A 19,678-nucleotide genomic window follows, 5' to 3' on the forward strand; every position below is an offset into this window, starting at 1 on the left:
AATACACCAGTCTCTGTGGGAACGAACTGAATTTGATTCTTTACTACTTGTGACCACGTACGCTTGCGTGATTTTGTGCGAACAAGTTTTTGGCGCCGCTGCCGGGGACTCGGTGTTATATTTTAGTTTATGTGCTTGTCATCAGTGGTCGTTAAAGTTCACTGACTTGGATTCTTTTCTCACTTTAGTTCATTTGTGTGTGTTTCAGGTACTTGAGTGACGTGTATGCGAACACGTTCTCAGGCTCGTAAAGAAGCATTGGTTAAGGAAGAAACAACAGTGAGTATTACAATGGATGATCAACCACCAGCAGTTAATGATACTAAGGCTCTTAAGGCTTTCTCTGAGCCGAAAATCAATGACATTCAGTCGAGCATTGTCAGGCCAGCGATTCAGGCCAACACTTTTGAAATCAAACCTAGCACTATTCAGATGGTACAGAACTCAGTGCAGTTTGGAGGTTCTCCGACAGAGGATCCTAATATGCATATTCGAGACTTCATTGAGATCTGTGACACTTTCAAGTTCAATGGTGTTACGGAAGATGCCATTAAATTGAGGTTGTTCCCGTTTTCTCTGAGGGATAAAGCTAAGGGATGGTTGCATTCTCTTCCTGCAGGATCTATTACGACATGGGAGGATCTGGCTCAGAAGTTTCTTACTAAGTTCTTCCCTATGGCCAAAACAGCTGCAATGAGGAATGCTATCACTCAATTCTCTCAGTTATCTGGTGAAACTCTTTGTGAAGCATGGGAACGCTACAAGGAGATGCTTCGAAAGTGTCCACATCATGGGATGCCTGACTGGATGGTTATCAATTGCTTCTATAATGGCTTGGGTCCTCAAACGAGACCAATGTTAGATGCAGCATCAGGTGGAGCTTTGTGGGCTAAGAGCTATGATGAGGCTTATGAGTTGATCGAGATGATGGCTGCGAATGAATATCAGAATCCTACTCAGCGTCTTCATCAGGGCAAAGCAGCAGGAATTCTAGATGTTGATGCTACTTCAGCCATAGCTGCTCAGCTTAAGGCTCTTACTATGAAGGTGGATTCTTTGGCAAATCTAGGAAATCAGCAGCCACCTTCAGTCTGCGAGCTCTGTGCTGGAGCACATTCTTCGGATCAGTGTGCTATATCGAGCGAATCCGCTCAGTTTGTGAGCAACTTTCAGAGGTCGCAACAGCCAGCTCCGGCCACTTATCATCCCAATAATCGGAATCATCCGAATTTCAGCTGGAGCAATAATCAGAACTATATGCCACAACAGCAGCAACAGTTTCAGCAGCAAGGAGCTAGACCTTTTAACCCTTCTGGTTTTCAACAACAGTTTGTACCGAGGCAGCAATTCCATCCACCTGGATTCCCGCAACAAAATCATGGGGTGGCTGGACAATCTTCCAATGAAAGATCGGAATTGGAGGAATTAAGACTAATGGTTAAAAGCCAATCGGTGTCAATCAAGACTTTGGAGAATCAGATTGGGCAGATTGCTAACGCGTTGATAAACAGACCACAAGGAACTCTTCCTAGTGATACCGAGGCCAATCCGGGTAAGAAAGAGATGAAGGAACAGGTACAGGCTGTCACCTTGAGATCCGGAAAGGTTACGAAGGAAAAAGAATCAGCAACAGAGCGAAACAAGGAAGAGAGTGATCAACAGGTTGAAACACCCGTGCTCTCATCCGAGTCTGATAGTGGAAAAACTATTGTTGAATCTGACAAGAATAAAATCAACGAGGAAGCAAGCAAGGAATCAGCCAAGAAGTCTAGTCCGAAAGCTGATATTGGGGTCAAGCAAGTATATCCACCTCCCCCTTTTCCGAAGAGACTTCAGAAGCATAAGTTTGACAAACAATTTGCTAAATTTCTAGAGGTTTTCAAGAAATTAAAAATCAACATACCTTTTGCGGAAGCTCTAGAACAAATGCCGAGTTATGCTAAATTCATGAAAGGTATTCTATCTCAGAAACTCAAACTTGCGGAATTGGAGACTGTGGCTTTGACCGAGGAGTGTAGTGCGGTGCTGCAGCAGAAATTGCCTCCGAAACTGAAAGATCCGGGAAGTTTCACGATACCTTGTACTATTGGAAAGATATCTTTCGACAAGTGCTTGTGTGACTTGGGAGCTAGCATCAATCTGATGCCGTTATCTGTCTTCAAGAAACTTGGTCTGCCGGAGCCGAAACCTACAAACATGTACTTACAACTGGCTGATCGGTCCATCACATACCCGAGAGGTATAGTGGAAGATGTCTTGGTGAAGGTGGATAAGCTCATCTTCCCTGCTGATTTTGTCATTCTAGACTTTGAGGAGGATGAGAGGATTCCCATTATCTTGGGAAGGCCGTTCTTAGCTACAGGCCAAACTTTGATCGATGTGCAAAAGGGAGAGCTTACAATGAGAGTTCAAGATCAGAGTGTCACTTTCAAATTGTTCAACGCAATGAAATTTCCAACTGACGAAGAAGAATGCTTTAAGGTGGAGCCAATAGAAGCTGCAGCTCATCCAGAAATTGACCCAAGGCTGAAAACTAACATCTTGGAAAGGGTTCTAACAGGTGAAGCTGAATTCGGAGGTGAAGAGGAAGCAGAGCAACTTCAGTTCTTAAATGCATCTCCATGGAAGAGGAAGGTTGATATTCCATTCGAGTCTCAAGGAGTAACAGAGCTTAAAAATGTTCAGGAGCATCTTAAACCATCTATTGAAGAAGCTCCCCTACTCGAACTCAAACTACCACCGGATCTCTTAAGTGATGTGCAGTTTAGAAGGTTGTCACGGCGCATAGATGACATGCATGACATTCACCGCCGTTTTGCAAAGGATTTGACTCAGGCTCTTGGGAGTGCTTTTCGAGCTATTGGTGTGGAGGTTGATTGGCCAGTGTTTGGAGATGGCATGGTATATTCGCCACCTGATCCTCCACCCGAGGAGGGTGATCCTCCCGACTTCTAGGTACATTCGATCCTTTTTATCATCTTCAATGAGGACATTGAATATTTTAAGTTTGGGGGTGGTAATCTAAGGACTAGTAGTGATGTGTGTGTTCATATAGGTTGCATGTTGCATGTTGCATATAGTTTAGCATATTATCTCATAGTGTTTGCATATTAGTTCGTTTTCGTTTTTTATATATATGCTTGTGTTTAGTATGTGTTAGTAGTTCATATATTCACATAGTTGCATTTGCATGAATTGTGAAGTTGTTTCCCAAGTTGATGTCCTATGATGAGTTCATGTGCATAATTTCTTGGCTAGTAGTTTCGATCATATCTGATGCCGTGTTATTTAGAAACTGCTTGTGTGGAAATTGTAATTACACTTATGCTCTAGAGATAAGACTTAGACTAACTTATTTCTTGAGTCCTCGCGTTGAGTCGGGCGTAGAGTTTGGAGTATTCCCTTTTTGAACTTAGAGTTTGTAAATCTTAAGTTTGGGGGAGTTAAGGGATGTATATACCTTTCTAAAAAAAAGAAAAAGAAAGAAAAAAAAAAGAGAATAAAAAAAATATCAGGTGCTCCTTTGACATCAATGGGTAAAATGCAATGTCATGTGAAAGGGACGATCCATGTACTTGTGCTGGTATTAAGTGCAAATGTATTAGAATAAGCAAATTCTTGGTGACCTTTCACAACCTTTGATTACTGGAGAATTACTTGATTAAAAAAAAAGAGAGAGAGAAAAAAAAGAAGCGAAGTTGACTGGCGGTCGTGACTCACTTACACTGAGAAGCGTCCCAACCTTAGACTTAGCAAGAAAAAAATAGAAGAAAAAAAAAATAGAAAAAAAAAATGAGAGGCATAGGAATTCTTTGGTGACCCCAAAGTGTAGTTGACTCTGTAGTAAAGAAGTGTTTAAACCGGATTCTTATTAACGGCTCATAGTGAGGACTCTATTGAAGTTTGATAGTCTTTGTTTTGTTTCACTAGAGAGCATGCTAGCACACACGATGCACTTCACACTAGTAGTGGAAGAGAACATGGATAAGATGTGAAAGAGATGAATGCCGAGAGTGTTGCATATTTGGAGGATGCTAAGTTAACAAGGATTACACTTCATGATTCGCTTAGATGTAGGCATTTAGTTGCATTCATTCATTACATTATTAGTGTTTGTGTGTGTGTTTATGCTTGAGGACAAGCATCGGTTTAAGTTTGGGGGTGTGATAAGTGGATTTTATATCCACTTGGAAGCTTTCTTTTTTGACTTAAATGGATGATCTGGCCTCAAGCTTTTGATATTTTTGATATGTTTTAGTGTGATGTTGTGTAGGTTTCTTTGGAGGAGAACGAAGAGGAGATTCATAGCTTTCATTGAAAAAAAACGGCGAAGCAATCGGATGCACGAGTCAAAAGTTATGGACAAAGAAGTGGGCTGCTGAATTGGGGCACCCGCCCCAAATCTGGCGCACCTGCCCCGTTGGCGCACCCGCCCCAAATCTGGCGCACCCGCACCAAACTGGCAGCGAATTTAAGCCCGTTTGTCCGTTTTCTGATCCGTTTCAAGGCCCGATCGCTGGGGAAGTTTAAGAAAGGCTTGGGGGACTAAAAGCAATAACCTAGAAACATTCGAAGGAGCACGTGACGGCTACGGAGAAGATCTAGATTCATAGTTTTCTTTTGTCTTCTTCCAATTAGGCGATACTTTTGGATGCTCATTCGGATTTGTTTCGAAACTCTTGTTTTACTCTTTTGACTTTGTTTTTCCTATTCAGTACCATGTTTACATTCGAACCCATGATGATGAGAAGTTCGATTATGAACTAATCATTGTCATGGGATTTTAGCGGATTTATCGATGAATTTCAGTAGTTAATTTGTCTTGTTCATATGTGATGGTTTGATTTCCTCGTATTGGTTGTGCTTATTCGTCTTGGATGCGTAGCTAACATCTAAGATTGCTTGTTAATCTTTATTGAAGCGACAGTGAATATATTGATTTAGAACTTGCCATGCGAGCATAGGTTTCGTGTTCGATAACATGACTTGTGATGTGATTTTACCCATCTTGCATCGCCCTATGTAATCTTGATAGATAACTTGTTCTTCAACCGTTATGTTTTCAAATCTTATAGACATATAGGGTCTAAGCATAATTGGTGTCTGTTTACCTTCTATCTTAATTGTGGATGTGTAGCAGTATGGTGCACGTATAACGACAGTTAGCGTGTATCAGTCTCGTGTTATCTGATTAGTTATCAACCATTACAATTGAATAAAGGTAGAAATCTGATTGAAGTTGTTAATGAAGCTAGAATCCCATGTTTTATTCTCATTAGTAAATCGTTATTCTCTTAGTTTATAATTCTTAGTTTCATAATTCAAATCGAATTAGTTAAGTAGAAAACCAAAACCCAATTTGATACTTGTCTAAGCATTGAATAATAATCATACATTGGTGCATAAGTGCATAATTCTGAATACACCAGTCTCTGTGGGAACGAACTGAATTTGATTCTTTACTACTTGTGACCACGTACGCTTGCGTGATTTTGTGCGAACAGTAACCTAGCAGCTCTTAGTGATAAAATATAAATCACTAAGAGATTATTTGTAAGCTACTGTGATTTGTGAATAAGAGTTTAGTTGAATTATTCTCTTATACTGGTAATCTGTTATTGATTGTGTTCACTATATTGATTCATATAGTGTGTTAATTCGGCCTAACAAGTGGTATCAGAGCCAGCTCTGTTGATATACCTACAGTGAGATCTTATTCACACAATCATGTCTGAGAAATCACAAACTTCAAACAGTAGATATGAGTCACTTAGGGTTCCGGTCCTCAGGGCATCTGAATATCCTATCTGGAAAGTTAGAATGGCTATGTTTCTGGAGTCTACAGATCCAGAGTACCTGGACAGGATTTATGATGGTCCACACATGCCAACAAAGCTCTCTGTTGCAGTTGGAGATGAACCCCAGAAGATGATCCCCAAAGAAAAGAAAGACTATACTCCTGAGGACATCTCATCAATCAGTAAGGATGCAAAAGTAAAACACTTATTGCACAGTGCTCTTGACAATGCTATGTCAAATAGGGTGATTGGTTGCAAAACTTCAAAAGAAATATGGGATGCTTTGGAAGTCAGATGTCAAGGAACCAAAGCCATCAAAAAGAACAGAAGGACCATACTTACTCAAGAGTATGAACACTTTGATTCAAAAACTGGTGAATCATTGACTGATCTTTATGATAGGTTTGTCAAGCTGCTGAATGACTTATCTCTAGTGGATAAAGAATATGATCTGGAAGACTCAAATCTCAAATTTCTACTTGCTCTTCCTGAAAAGTGGGATTTGAAGGTAACCACTATAAGAGACAATCATAATCTTGAAGAGATGTCTCTGGATGATATCTTTGGAAGATTGAAAACTTATGAACTTGAAATGGAGCAAAGGAGCAAACGACATGGTAGGAAACCCAAACCAGTTGCTCTAAAAGTTCAAGAAGAAACAGCTGTGAAAAGCAAGGGAAAAGCACATGTCAAAAAGTCTGATACTGAGTCATCAAACTCTGATAATGACTCAGACACTGATATACCTTCAGACTCTGATGACAGTGATACTGAGATGATGCAGCTGGCAGCACTGATGGTGAAAAGCTTCAAGAAGATGGCCTACAAGAACTTCAACAAAGGGAAGAAGTTCTCAAGGAAAGACAGAAACTCTGATAAGAAGGCCTTCAAAAGGAATGAAGGCAAAGAAGAAAAATCTGGAAAAGCTGATAAGTCTAAATACACCTGCTTCAATTGTGGTGAGAAAGGCCATTTTGCAACTGAGTGTAAGAAAGCCAAGAAAGAAAAGGAACAAGCCTTTATCACAAAGAAGGGAAGCTGGGCATACTCATCAGAATCAGAGGAAGAAGTCAACTATGCCTTGATGGCAAATATGGACAACAGCACTGAGACTGTTGAAACAAAGGTACCTCATTCCACTCTTGCCTTTGATACTGAAGATATAACTGAGTTAAGACTGTTCCTTAAAACTTTGCATGTCAGTTATAGAGATCAGACTTTAGAAAATGATAGATTAAAATCTGAAATCTTAGAAGTTAAGAAAAGGAATGATTATCTTGAGAAAGAACTAGTTCAGATGCTAGAAGTTCAGAAGGAAAGAGATGACGCTGTTTTTGTTAAAAATGAACTCTTAAAGAAAAATGCTTCTCTTGAATCAGAACTTGTTAAGGAAAGAGAGATAATCAGAACTTGGACTAACTCAGGAAAGACTACTCAGAATATCTTAGAAAGTGGAAACTGGAAGAAAGGTTTAGGATACACTGATAAAAATGAAGCTGAGTCATATAAACAAGAAACCATTAAAATTGAAAAACCTAAGGTAGTACCAGTAAGATTTGTTGCATGATCAAAGGAACAGGACAAATCAAAGACTGATATACCTAAACAGGTCAATATTGGTTTAATGACTCAGAAACAGCTTAAGCATAAGCTCAAGGAGGTTAAGAAAGAAAACAGGATCAAGGAACCTAGGAAAAATAGAAATGGGAAGGTAGGAATTAACAAAAGCAACAATTATATGCCTATTCCAAATGCTCCTAGGAAAACTTGTCATAATTGTGGTAATCCTAATCATCTTGCTTCTTTTTGCAGGAAAAATAAGGACATAAATGATATGTCTCCCAAATCAGAAGTTAAGACTAGGAATACTAGATTTAGACCTGAAAATCCTTGTTTTCATTGTGGTAGTTTATGGCATTCCATTTACACTTGTAAGGAATACCATAGTTTATACTATGATTATTATGAATTGAAACCTTCTTTGAAGAAAAAGAATGATTCTCCTAGTTCAAAATTTGTAAAAAAGTCTGTTAGCACAAACTCTGATTTAAACTCTGATAAATCTTCCGCTGCTAGTGTTAAAAAAACTTAACAAGAACAAAGGATCCAAGCAAATCTGGGTCCTTAAAACTAATCATTAGTTGTGTATGTGATTGCAGGGCAACAGAAAAAACATCCTAGTTCTGGACAGTGGATGCTCAGGACATATGACAGGAAATAAAGCCCTGCTATCAGACTTTGTGGAGAAGGCTGGCCCAAACGTTTCTTATGGAGATGGCAACATAGGGAAAACTTTGGGATATGGCAATATCAATCTTGGAAATGTCATCATTCAATCTGTAGCTCTGGTCTCAGGACTTAAGCACAATCTGCTGAGCATAAGTCAAATCTGTGACAGAGGATTACATGTTGATTTCCTGGAAGAACACTGTGAGATCATTAGTAAAAGCACTGGAAAAGTTGTTCTGAAAGGATATAGACATGGGAACATCTATGAAGCCAAGCTCTCTTTAAACTCTGAAAGCTCTGCAATCTGTTTACTTGGCAGAGCCAGTATTGAAGAAAGCTGGAACTGGCACAAGAAATTATCTCACCTGAACTTCAACAATATAAATGAGCTAGTGAAGAAAGATCTTGTGAAAGGACTTCCAAAATCAGTTTTTACTCCAGATGGACTCTGTGACTCCTGTCAGAAAGCAAAACAGAGAAAGTCTTCATTCAAAAGTAAAACTGAGTCCTCAATTCTTGAGCCATATCATCTGCTTCATGTTGATCTTTTTGGACCAGTAAATATAATGTCCATTGCAAAGAAGAGATATACTCTGGTCATTGTTGATGAATTTACCAGATATACTTGGGTATATTTTCTACACAGCAAGGATGAGACATCATCTCTGTTAATTGAGCATGTCAGACAACTGGACAAAATTTCTAAAGATGCAGTAAAGATCATCAGAAGTGATAATGGCACTGAGTTCAAGAATTTTAAGATGGAAGAGTTCTGTAAAGCAAATGGAATCAAACAGGAATTTTCAGCACCTGGAACACCTCAGCAAAATGGTGTTGTAGAAAGAAAGAACAGAACTCTGATTGAAGCTGCTAGAACCATGTTGGAGGAAGCAAAGTTACCAACTTACTTCTGGGCTGAAGCTGTGCAAACTGCTTGTTTCACACAGAATGCAACTCTGATAAATAAGCATGGGAAAACTCCATTTGAAATGGTCAAAGGCAGAAAACCAAATCTCAAATACTTCCACATATTTGGGTGTAAATGTTTTGTTCTGAAAAATCATCCTGAACAGTTGACCAAATTTGATTTAAAAGCTGATGAAGGTATCTTTGTTGGTTATCCTCTATCAACAAAAGCCTTCAGAGTCTACAATCTGAGAACAAGGGTAATCATGGAATCCATTCATGTGTCCTTTGATGATAAGAAAATTACTGGAATGGAAGATTTTGCTGATCATGAGCAACTAAGATTTGAAGATGAAGATGCATTCTCTGATTCCATAAACTCTGACTCTGAGATCATGAAAGACATATGTTCAGCCTATTTGTATTTAAAGAGGTACAACTCAACTCAGATAAGAAAGCTCAGTAAATAGCAAGTCATCGGAATCCGTACGAAGAACGTCAAATGATTTATGGGAATTATATGTCAGATAAATTCCAGGATGCTGCTGCACACCACTGAAAGAAGTTCATTAATATGTTCAAGCCTCAGTGCACAAATAATCTTTTGTGGCACGTCCAGGAGTTCATAAGATATAAAGTTTCTATACTTTATTTTATCAGAAGATTCCATTTAATGAAGATGTACTTACAAGACGAAGACTCGACGAACAAATAAATTTCTTAATGTTTATTTGACAAAGAATATTTGATTTAACTAGATACAGATGAACCAGACAGTACATCTGTGTATCAGTTATTCAAATTAAATATTTGAAGTCAAGCAGATTTGATGGTTCGTTCGTTCGACAGATCAAGACGAAGTTATTAATGTTTAAAGAAGACGGGAAGCAGTTCTACTGAAGAATGGGTGATTAAATATTTAATAGATTATTATTTCACTTCATAAATAATTATATTAATTATGTAATTTATTTATTAAGTTAATTCACTCTCGAATTAATTTAATTTATGAATTTATATGATTAACTTAATTAAGTGGATAATTTTCTATTTTAAATATATGTCAAATTACATTTCAATCACCTACACGTAAGCAACAAGACAATCTGATTTGTCTTACTAATTTGTAAAGGATTCGGCAAGACAATCTCTTTAGATTGTCTTACCGAATGTTATGAAACTTAGAAGACAATCTCAATTGTCTTACTAGGTTCCTGAATCATCTGCCAAGACAATCTTCTGTGATTGTCTGACCGAGTGCTCTTTGCCAAGACAATATCTTTGTCTTACCGAAGGAGATGACATCTGCCAAGACAATTAGATTGTCTGACCGACTGGATGCTTGCAAGACAATCTTAATTTGTCTGGCCGAATGCATTCTGCCAAGACAATCCAAGATTGTCTGACCGAATGGTTTCAGCAAGACAATTGCAATTTTCCTACCGAAGGTTAATTGTCTTGCTAGCTATTAAATTGTCTTTCTGCTGTGTTTTGTGCTTGCAAGGCAATCTAAAATTGTCTTGCCCTTGCCACTTTGTCTTTGCTACTCACAATTGTCTTGTCTTTCAATTGTCTTACAAGTACAAATGCTTTGCCTATAAATATGGCTTAGTATTCTTCATTTCAAGTGTTCATCACTTTGTAAATCAAAGCATTTGTAAAGCTTTCAAGTTGTTCGTAACTTGCTTGATCGTTATATCCACAGTTTTCTGTGCTTTGATAACCCGGTTGTTTTAATCACTAAATCTAGAATATACCATGTCGAATTTATTCTACGAACTTTAGTGGACATTAAAACTGAACCATTTTAATTATATAACGACTTCAAACATTGTTATATTAATTAATCATAAATCTGATTAGCAAGTTATATTCAATCAGATTCACTTCCGCGATTATTTTGTATCGATTGTATTCAACCCCCCCCCTTCTACAATCGTATCTGGACCTAACAATTGGCATCAGAGCGGTTGATACCATTTTTCCGTATCAGATCCTATACACACTCTGTAACGTTCAAATATTTTTTATTCGAATTAATTTTATTCCAAAAATTAATTTTGATTAGAAATATTTTTCTTTCAGTAATCCAAATCTCATCCAAACACTATTCACTTTAAACCTTTAAAAATGAGTACACAAAAGATTAGTAGCATTAAAATCCCACCGTTCAGCAAAGAACACTTCGGCCTATGGAAGAGTCACATGTTACTATTCCTCCGCACAGCGAACAGGAAATACATCGGGATTTTGAATAAGGGTGTTTCAACTCCGATGAAGCTTATAATAGCACACGAAGAGGATGGTGTGTTAATGCCTCATAAAACTGTTCCAAAAGAACTTTCTGAGTACACGGATGAAGAGAGTGAACAGATGAACCTTGATGACGCTCTTCAACTAATTTTGGTGGAATCTCTAGACCCAGTAATTTACAATGCTGTTGTTAATTGTACAAACGCCAAACAAATCTGGGATACATTAGAGATCATCAATGAAGGCTCAGATGAAGTTAGAGAAAATAAGAAAGAGATACTGATGGCTCAGTATGAACAGTTTGGTTCCAATCCCGGAGAAGGGATTTTAGAAGTGTTTATCAGACTTAATAATCTGATTAATAATCTAAATTTAAATGGGAAATACTACGACAAGAAAGAAGTCAACATGAAGTTTCTCTTAACCCTTCCTGAACATCTGGAACACAGGATCACTGCTATCAGGGAAAGCAGAGATCTGAATGAGATATCTCTGGAAAGACTCTACGGAGTTCTGAAGACTTATGAACTGGAACAAGCTCAGACAAAGCAGAGATATGGATGGGGTAAAACACAGAATCATTCAAGAGCTCTAGTTGTTGAATCACCTGCACCGGAAGAAAAGAAGGATATTGTTGTTCCTTCTAAAACCACTCAGGAGTTTGTTGTACCTGAGATGGGTCAGACTGCTTCTTCCAATGGTGATGATGAGTTCTATACAATGGAAGAGCTAGAACTGTTAGAAGATCAATCTCTGTCACTGTTTGCCAAGAAGTTTGGAAACATGAGATTCCGGAAGAACCCTTCCTACAAATACAAACCTACTGTTAGTAAGTTTCAGAAGGGAGGTTATTCATCTTCTACAAGCAAAGGAGGATACAAGACTGGGATGGTGGATAGAAGTAAATTTAAATGTTTCAACTGTGGTGAACCTGGACACTTTGCAACTGAGTGCAAGCAGCCCAAGGTTCAAGGAAAGAGAAAGGATTCGTATGACGAGCTGAAGCAGAAGTATGATGCCTTGGTAAGAAAGCATCAGGGAACTTCTGGAGGTCATAACTTCAAGAGCAAATCTTATCTGGCAGAAGGCAAAAGCTGGGATGATATAGATAGTGATGAAGAGGAGCAGCTAGGGAATGTTGCTTTCATGGCTAATACTGGATCATCTTCACCTCCTCCTGCTGGAAGCTTTCAGGTAGATCCTACATGCCCTAAACTGTTTATGCAATTAGGACTTGAAAGAGATGATGCTATTAAAAAGTTGAAAGCTGCCAATCTTAAAATTGATACACTAGTCTTAGATATTCATGCTTATAAAATGAATGAGATGAACGTATTAAAACCTAAAATAGAACAACTGACCATGGATTTAGGATTACAAGTTGCTAAAGTCAGAGTTCTAGAAAAAGGTGAGATTGCTTTAAGACTTCAGCTAGACGAAGAGAAAGTAAAATGTAAAGCCTTTAAGGATGCCTCCTTGATAGTCAAAGAATTTAATGATAAACAAGAGATCAAGAGAACTGTTGGAATAGGCTTTGACTATAACAAATCTGTAGGTAAGGCTAGTAACATTACTCCTTTTAAGAAGAGTGCTGAGGAGAGAGGGATTCCTTTTGTTTTAAAAGATTCCCCTAAACCTTTGTTTAAAACCTCAGAGGCTGAACCTCTTTTAGAGACTCCTGTTGTCATTAGATATGAACTTAAACAGGAAGACCTTAAAATGAAAGAGAGTAATGAGATGAGAGATGAGATTCTGACAAACCTGAAACCAATCAAAGTGAAAGGCAATGTTAGGTTGCCTAAAGCTGGTTTAGGTGTCAAATCTGAAAGAACTAAGTTCAACAAGCCTAATAACTTTGTGAATAGTAAGAACAGAAACAATAGATGCCATTCTACTGAGAATTTTAAAACTGTTAACAATGGTAGAGTAGAATCTGTTGATGTTCCTGCTATTATGACTGATACTCCTGTTGTTCCTGCTTTTGATGCATGTCATAAATCTTGTAGTGTTGATAATTGTATGACTTGTGCTTTCAATTTGATGTCTGCTTATTTTAAAAATTTGCATGCTAAAAATGAAAACACATCACCTAGACAACACACAAACAACAAGCATGCTAGATCAAAGACTGCTAGTCCTACTCGTGTTAGAAAGGAGACTTATGTTCCAAAGCCTAAAACTAAGGTTTATAAGGCTGTTGTTAAGGAAGTAAGTTCAGTCAAGTCTGAACCAAGTATCAGTCCAAGAGGCTCTGTTGTTACACCTGATAGAAATCAGTTCTTTAAGTTTGCTGGACCCAATCAAGTGTGGGTCCCAAAGAAGGTTTAATCAGTATGTCTTTTGCAGGGTGCCAGTGGAATTGTTCGTGTTACCTGGGTGCTTGACAGTGGAGCGTCAATGCACATGACTGGCAATAAATCCCTGCCGGAAGACATAAGAGAAGGAGCTGGCCCTACAGTCAGTTTTGCTGATAATAGCAAAGGTCGTACTGTGGGATATGGCAAGTACAAAATTGGAAGGATCATCATAGAAGATATTGCAATAGTTGAAGGACTTCAACATAATCTCCTAAGTGTCAGTCAATTCTGTGACAAAGGATATTATGTTCATTTTGAAAAGGAGATATGTATCATTAAACATATCAAGGATAAGCGTCCTTCACTATGTGGCATAAGGAAAGGCAATATATTCGTAGCTGATTTGTCTTCAGGACCAGGAAACGAAGTTCACTGTTTCTACGCCAAAGCGTCTGCTGAAGATAGTTGGTTATGGCATAAGAAGCTCTCACACCTCAACTTCAAAACCATGAACTCTCTAGTCAAGAGAGATCTAGTGAGAGGCTTGCCTTCCCTGGAATTCTCAACTGATGATCTTTGTGAAGCTTGTCAGAAAGGAAAAGCGAAGATAGCATCTCACAAAGGCAAAACCATCAATACCATTACAGATCCACTTCATTTGTTGCATATGGATTTGTTTGGCCCTGTGAATGTTGCATCTATTGATGGAGGAAGATATGCCTTAGTCATTGTGGATGACTTCTCGAAATTTACTTGGGTTTACTTCCTGGCTTCTAAGGATGAAACCCCGATGACAGTTATTGATCATATAAAGTTAGTTGAATTGGATAAAGGTGTGCCAGTCAAAGCTGTAAGGTCAGACAATGGCACGGAATTCAAGAATCAAACTGTTAGGTCCAATCAGACGTAGAAGGGGGGGGTTGAATACGTCGTACCAATTTCTTCGATTTAATTTAATTGCGGATAATCTTGTTTCAGTCCATATTAAATCAATCGTAAATAAATAACTCCAGCAAGTCGGGGAATATTCTTATATTAGAAATAATCCTCGGGTGCTACAAATTCCAACACAAGTGTCGGCTGCAGAGACTACAATCACTCTATTACAAACTCTCGATAAATACGATCTTCTAATTTAACTCTCGAGAACGTGTATAGTGTGTGCACTTACAAAGTGTGTAGTTGTTTTCAAATGAAAACACAAAGCTCTATTTATAGGCTTTCCAACAACTAACCATGGTTAACGAGTTCGTCCTGGACGACTTGAGTTCGTCCTGGACGGATTCGTTTTATAAAAATAAAACTAACTCCTTACAGTAGTGAAAGTGGCACCATTTGTATATACATATATATATATACATCACAAACTTGCGCTTGAGAAGTGAATATACATATATATGTATATGGTCAAATGTTGCGCTTCATGAGGGTCAAACATGGCGCCTCAACAATCCACTATGATTTGTACTTGGAGAAAATCTTCAGGAAACACAACTTGCGCCAAGGGGATTAAGTGTAGAGGCGCAACATTTGACCGGGTCAAATGTTGCGCTTCTTCAGTGTTGCCCTTCCACTGTATGCATGACTTAGCCGTTTCTGAAGAGAGTGACTCAAGTCAAAGTTGACGCTTTGACTTGGAGTCAAACGTTGCGCCCTTCCCTCCACTGTAGGTATACTGATGAGTACTTAGACAGGAAAACCAAAGTTGCGCCTTGGAACAAGCTTTGGGGTCGCAACCTTTGACTTGGTCAAAGGTTGCGCTCCACCAGTGGTAACATAAGCATAGACTTAGATTTCTACTTAGAGAAATCTTCGAGTCATTCCATTTTGCACAAATTAAATATTTACATATATATATAATTAATTGTGTTAAATTAATTACTTGAATTATTTAAATCCAAATAATTCACAATTAATACATATATATATATATATATATATATATATATCTAATTAAAAAGATCCTTTGGCAATATATCCTGGAGCAGCTCGATTGACTTGATCAATTAATTCGTTGATCGAATCCACTGAATACTTTCGTATGTCCTGACGTTCTGTGCACTGGTCTGGTTCACGAACGACTCGAACTGAAATAATTCTTTGAATCCTTTGCTTGATAATATACTTGATCAGTCATTCCGGGTTAGATGTTGCTTCGATAAATTTGATTATAAATAATCAAATTAAATATACTGGACTCTTCTGGTCTTTGATACTTGATCTTCAGGCAATCTTGATAGCAGAAACATATTGAACTTTATTTTTCACTGAGGCTTGAACATGTTAATGAACTTCTTCCAGTGGACGGATGCTCGTCTCAGATATCTTGATTGTCTTTGTCTGTTCGTATCGAATCTCCAACCTGTGGATTCCTGTATTATACTTACGTATTGTTTCCTGTCTTTTGTTGTGTTGAGTTATCGTAATTACATTTACGTTACATTATGCTTTACAATCTCCCCCTATTTGATTGTTAGAGTTCGACAAGCAAATCCTTTAAGAGGATAACTCAACTGACACAATGAAAAAGCATACTAATTTAAACAGGAAATAATACTAAGTACAGTCTGGATTATATCTTACATTTTCCAGAAATCAAAAGTAAATACAAGTAGCCATTTGTTCCTCTAGCCTGAACTAATCTGTCCTTGGTTTCTTGGCTCTTGCATTAAGCAGCTTTTGCTCAGCTTTCCTCTTTGCAGCTTCTTCTACTCTCTTCTGAGTAAGCTTGTTTTCAATCTCTTCAATCCTTGCTGTAATGGTACTCAGTGCCACTTGCTCCAGTGTATTCTCAGGTGGAGGTTGCTCTAGATTTTTCTTCATCTTCTTTAAAGTTTGCAGGTGAACCATCTTCTTCAACTTCTTAAAAGTGACATTCATCTCCATTCCTTCAATTTTTATAATGATCCTTGATGGATGAGCACGAACTCTAGAAGTGTTGTGGACAGTCTCTACAGCTTTTCATATCTCCAGAAGATCAATCAAATCTTTGAGCACACTCTTGTCTTCTTTTACCACTGACCACTTAACAGCTGCAACTGCACGAGTGATTCTTTTGGAATTGAGTTTTCCAATTTCTGTGAGTGGTATAGCAGTGACTTCAGAGTCTTTCTTCTTCTTGAATATTACAGATGTAGGATTGTAAGTAACAACAGGTGCATTTGGATTTTCAGGAATTTCAGGGTTGAGTGGAGGCAGTGGATATGGTGGTTGACGATTGATGGCTGACAAGTCTAAGTCTCTCAGAGCAGCAAAGTTCAGACGATAAGCATATAACAATTCAGCAGTTAGTCTTCCCTTGCTAGTCCTTGAGCACTTCTCCCTGACTTGAGCTTCCAGATATTTCAGTATACAAGGATTGTATGTTGATAATGCTTCATCAGTGAGTCCAATACTCTGAATCATACCATCCTTGAAATACTTGATAACTGAAGGCTTGTCATGAATTTCAACTCCAATATCAGATATCCAACCTTCCACCATATCTCTGAATATTTCATTATGCTTTCTGCCGATTGAGATGATCTTGTTTCTTACCACAAACAGCTCAGTTAAAGAAAGATCTCTGAGAAACTGACTTGACACATGCTTGAGTCCATGGCCTTCTCTCTGTAGCTCAAATGATATGTTCACCATCCATCCTCTCCTGGGAAGAACAGCAACAGACACAGTAGAAATGATATCATTTAACACCTCGTGATAATCATGTAAATCCTTGTAGTTGTTCCTGAAGGAGTCAAAGATATCTTTTACTTCGTCATCATTGTTATATGCAAAATTATGAAGATTAACTAAATGGGCCGGGCCCACATTTGGGCCAGGAGAGTCAAGATCAACACGATTTCGAAGTGACCCTGTCAAAAGATAGGGAGCGTCCTATCTTCTGGGCGCGCCCACTTGCTGAGGATAGTTTGGTCCACTATAATTTAGAAGGGCAGAAGGAGATGCTTCTTGTTTAGGGGGACGCCCTTGAACATAAGTAGATCCTACTGTTAAGTTGTTGAAGGCCCTACCTTGTAGTCTGAGGGGTTATCCTCCTTGGGAGGTAGAGGATAGAAGAGAAGACACACCCTGGAAGGTCCTATCTCTGTAGTCTGGCGGGTTGTCCCTGTCGGGGAGTAGGGTAGTGTCCATGCATTTGGGGTAAGCTCTAGGGCTAGGCCTCATCGTATTGGGCCCCTTTCGGGAGGAAGAATCTAGAAGGGGAGGCCCAGCCCACATGGGTCTCTTAGGAGAAAGAACTACGTCCCGGCTTGATCCCCTATAAATAGGGGTACGTAGGCAAATTGTAGGCATCGATCATTCTTGAGAGCTATTCCAGTTAGCAATCTTGAACCCTTTGCTTACAATTGCAGCCACCTCCATAACAAACAACCAACCACTTCCTATATTCTCGCCAACAGAAATCTTGATCCACGCCGCGAACCTCATCTTTGTTAACCTACCAGTTTTCTCCGTTAACAAATTGGCGCTAGAAGGAGGGGCCTAGTTCAAGATTTTCCATCAAGGAGAAAGATGTCGAACCACGGCGAGACGACGCCCGGTGGGAATCAATCGCCCGATCCCAGATCAGGAGGAGGCAATAACACTCCCGTCAACAATACACCAGTCGGGGACACCCCCTAGGAACAGGCAGTTGTGATACCAGATGGTGACAACGTCAGTCTACGATGACCGATTGCCTAGTCGCCGCCAATCATGGTGAGTAAAGATGAATTATCTGAGAAGTCCGTTCAGAGGAGAAGACGACGGGATTGAAGGAGAAGACCGTTATGAAGGAGAAGACGGGTTCGATGGAGAAGTATGTTCAGAGGGGAAAGACGACGGTAAGCATGGTTGTTTGTTATCAATATTGAACAAGGCAAGGTTGTGAAGGCGAAAGATGAAGGCAAGATCGGAGCGAAGGTTCAAGAGGCCAATACATGAGGGAAGCGTGATTTGCGGATCTGGAGACTTTCCAAAGGTTTCAGAAGGAAGCAAGTCCCACGGATGGCACAAAATATCGAAAAGCGCGCCTCCCCCTGACTGGGCGCGCCTCCAGGTAAATATCCTTCCTGATACTCGTATACGATATGTTGTGTTAGTTGTATCCCTTGCAGGGAGGAAGTATGTTAGAAGGTGCACCTCCTTCTAACATGGCACACCTTAGGCACAGACGCGCTTCACTTCAATCTTATGGATACCCAGATCAACCACACAATTTGACAACAGACAACGGCCAATCCTCTCGCTCCGTCATCAACTCATGATCCATCATCAATTCTTGCTCCGTCGTCGAATCTCCTTGCTCCATCAAATCTTGCGCCGTCGTCGAATCTCCTTGCTCCATCAAATCTTGCCACTTCGTCGTATCTCCTTGATCCGTCGCCAAGCGATCTCATAGCTACAGGGGGAATCCCATCTACGACGCTTGTCCAACCTAATATCCAGAACATTCCAGGTATCGGTGTTGTCAACATCAACACTCTCAGGAGGATCTCGACACACTTTGATGGAGGAAAGACGTCACCTCCAGTCAAGAATCATTCTTTTCCGAAGTCATCAAGGCTCCTTCGCCCGTCAAGAACACACATCAGATCTCAAATTTTATGGCAACTCCGATGTTGTTGAGTTTCTTGGAAGGTTCAATGTTGAGATGCAGAAGAGCTTCTTGGATACAGGTCTCAGAGTGGGAACAGACTTCTGGAAGCATCTACAAGTCAACGACCCAAGTCCTTGGCTGACTTTTACGCCCGGGCCGAAGCATACAAGAACGTGGAACAACCCTTGGCTGAAAGCGAGAAGAATAAATCTCAAAGTCCTTCAAAGATCAAGAAGAGGAGACGAGAACAATCTTCCAGCCCGGAACATAGAAGCAGACATCAAGATCCAAGCAGAGACAATACTACCTATAGAAGAAACTAGACACCACCTTGGGACTATGATGGAAGATCTAATCATTGGGCACCTTTGGTTGCGTCAATAGAGCACATCTTTAAAGCCAACTGCAACAAAGGACTCTTCCGAAGACCAGCGCCATTGTTTTCTTGGTAGATGAGGGAAGTTCATATGTGACAATCACCCGGGGGGTAGTTCATTTGCTCTAAAGATCCTGAGGCAATGGTTCCAGTCGAGGTTGAGGCAAGTTCTTTAAGGAGAGGCAACTTCGAGCAGGAGGCAAATGAAGTTAATCAGAAGCTTCACCCCGATATGGTG

At 39.4% G+C, this 19,678-nt stretch overlaps 1 non-coding gene across 1 annotated transcript; it reads right to left on the reverse strand.

Moving 5' to 3' along the window:
* Positions 1-690: 690 nt before the first annotated feature.
* Positions 691-797, reverse strand: LOC135152477 (small nucleolar RNA R71). Its single transcript, XR_010291655.1, has one exon. It is a non-coding gene; the product is annotated as a small nucleolar RNA R71 (small nucleolar RNA).
* Positions 798-19,678: the final 18,881 nt, after the last annotated feature.

Source organism: Daucus carota, chromosome 4, assembly GCF_001625215.2.
Source record: "Daucus carota subsp. sativus chromosome 4, DH1 v3.0, whole genome shotgun sequence".
Classification (NCBI taxonomy): domain Eukaryota; kingdom Viridiplantae; phylum Streptophyta; class Magnoliopsida; order Apiales; family Apiaceae; genus Daucus; species Daucus carota.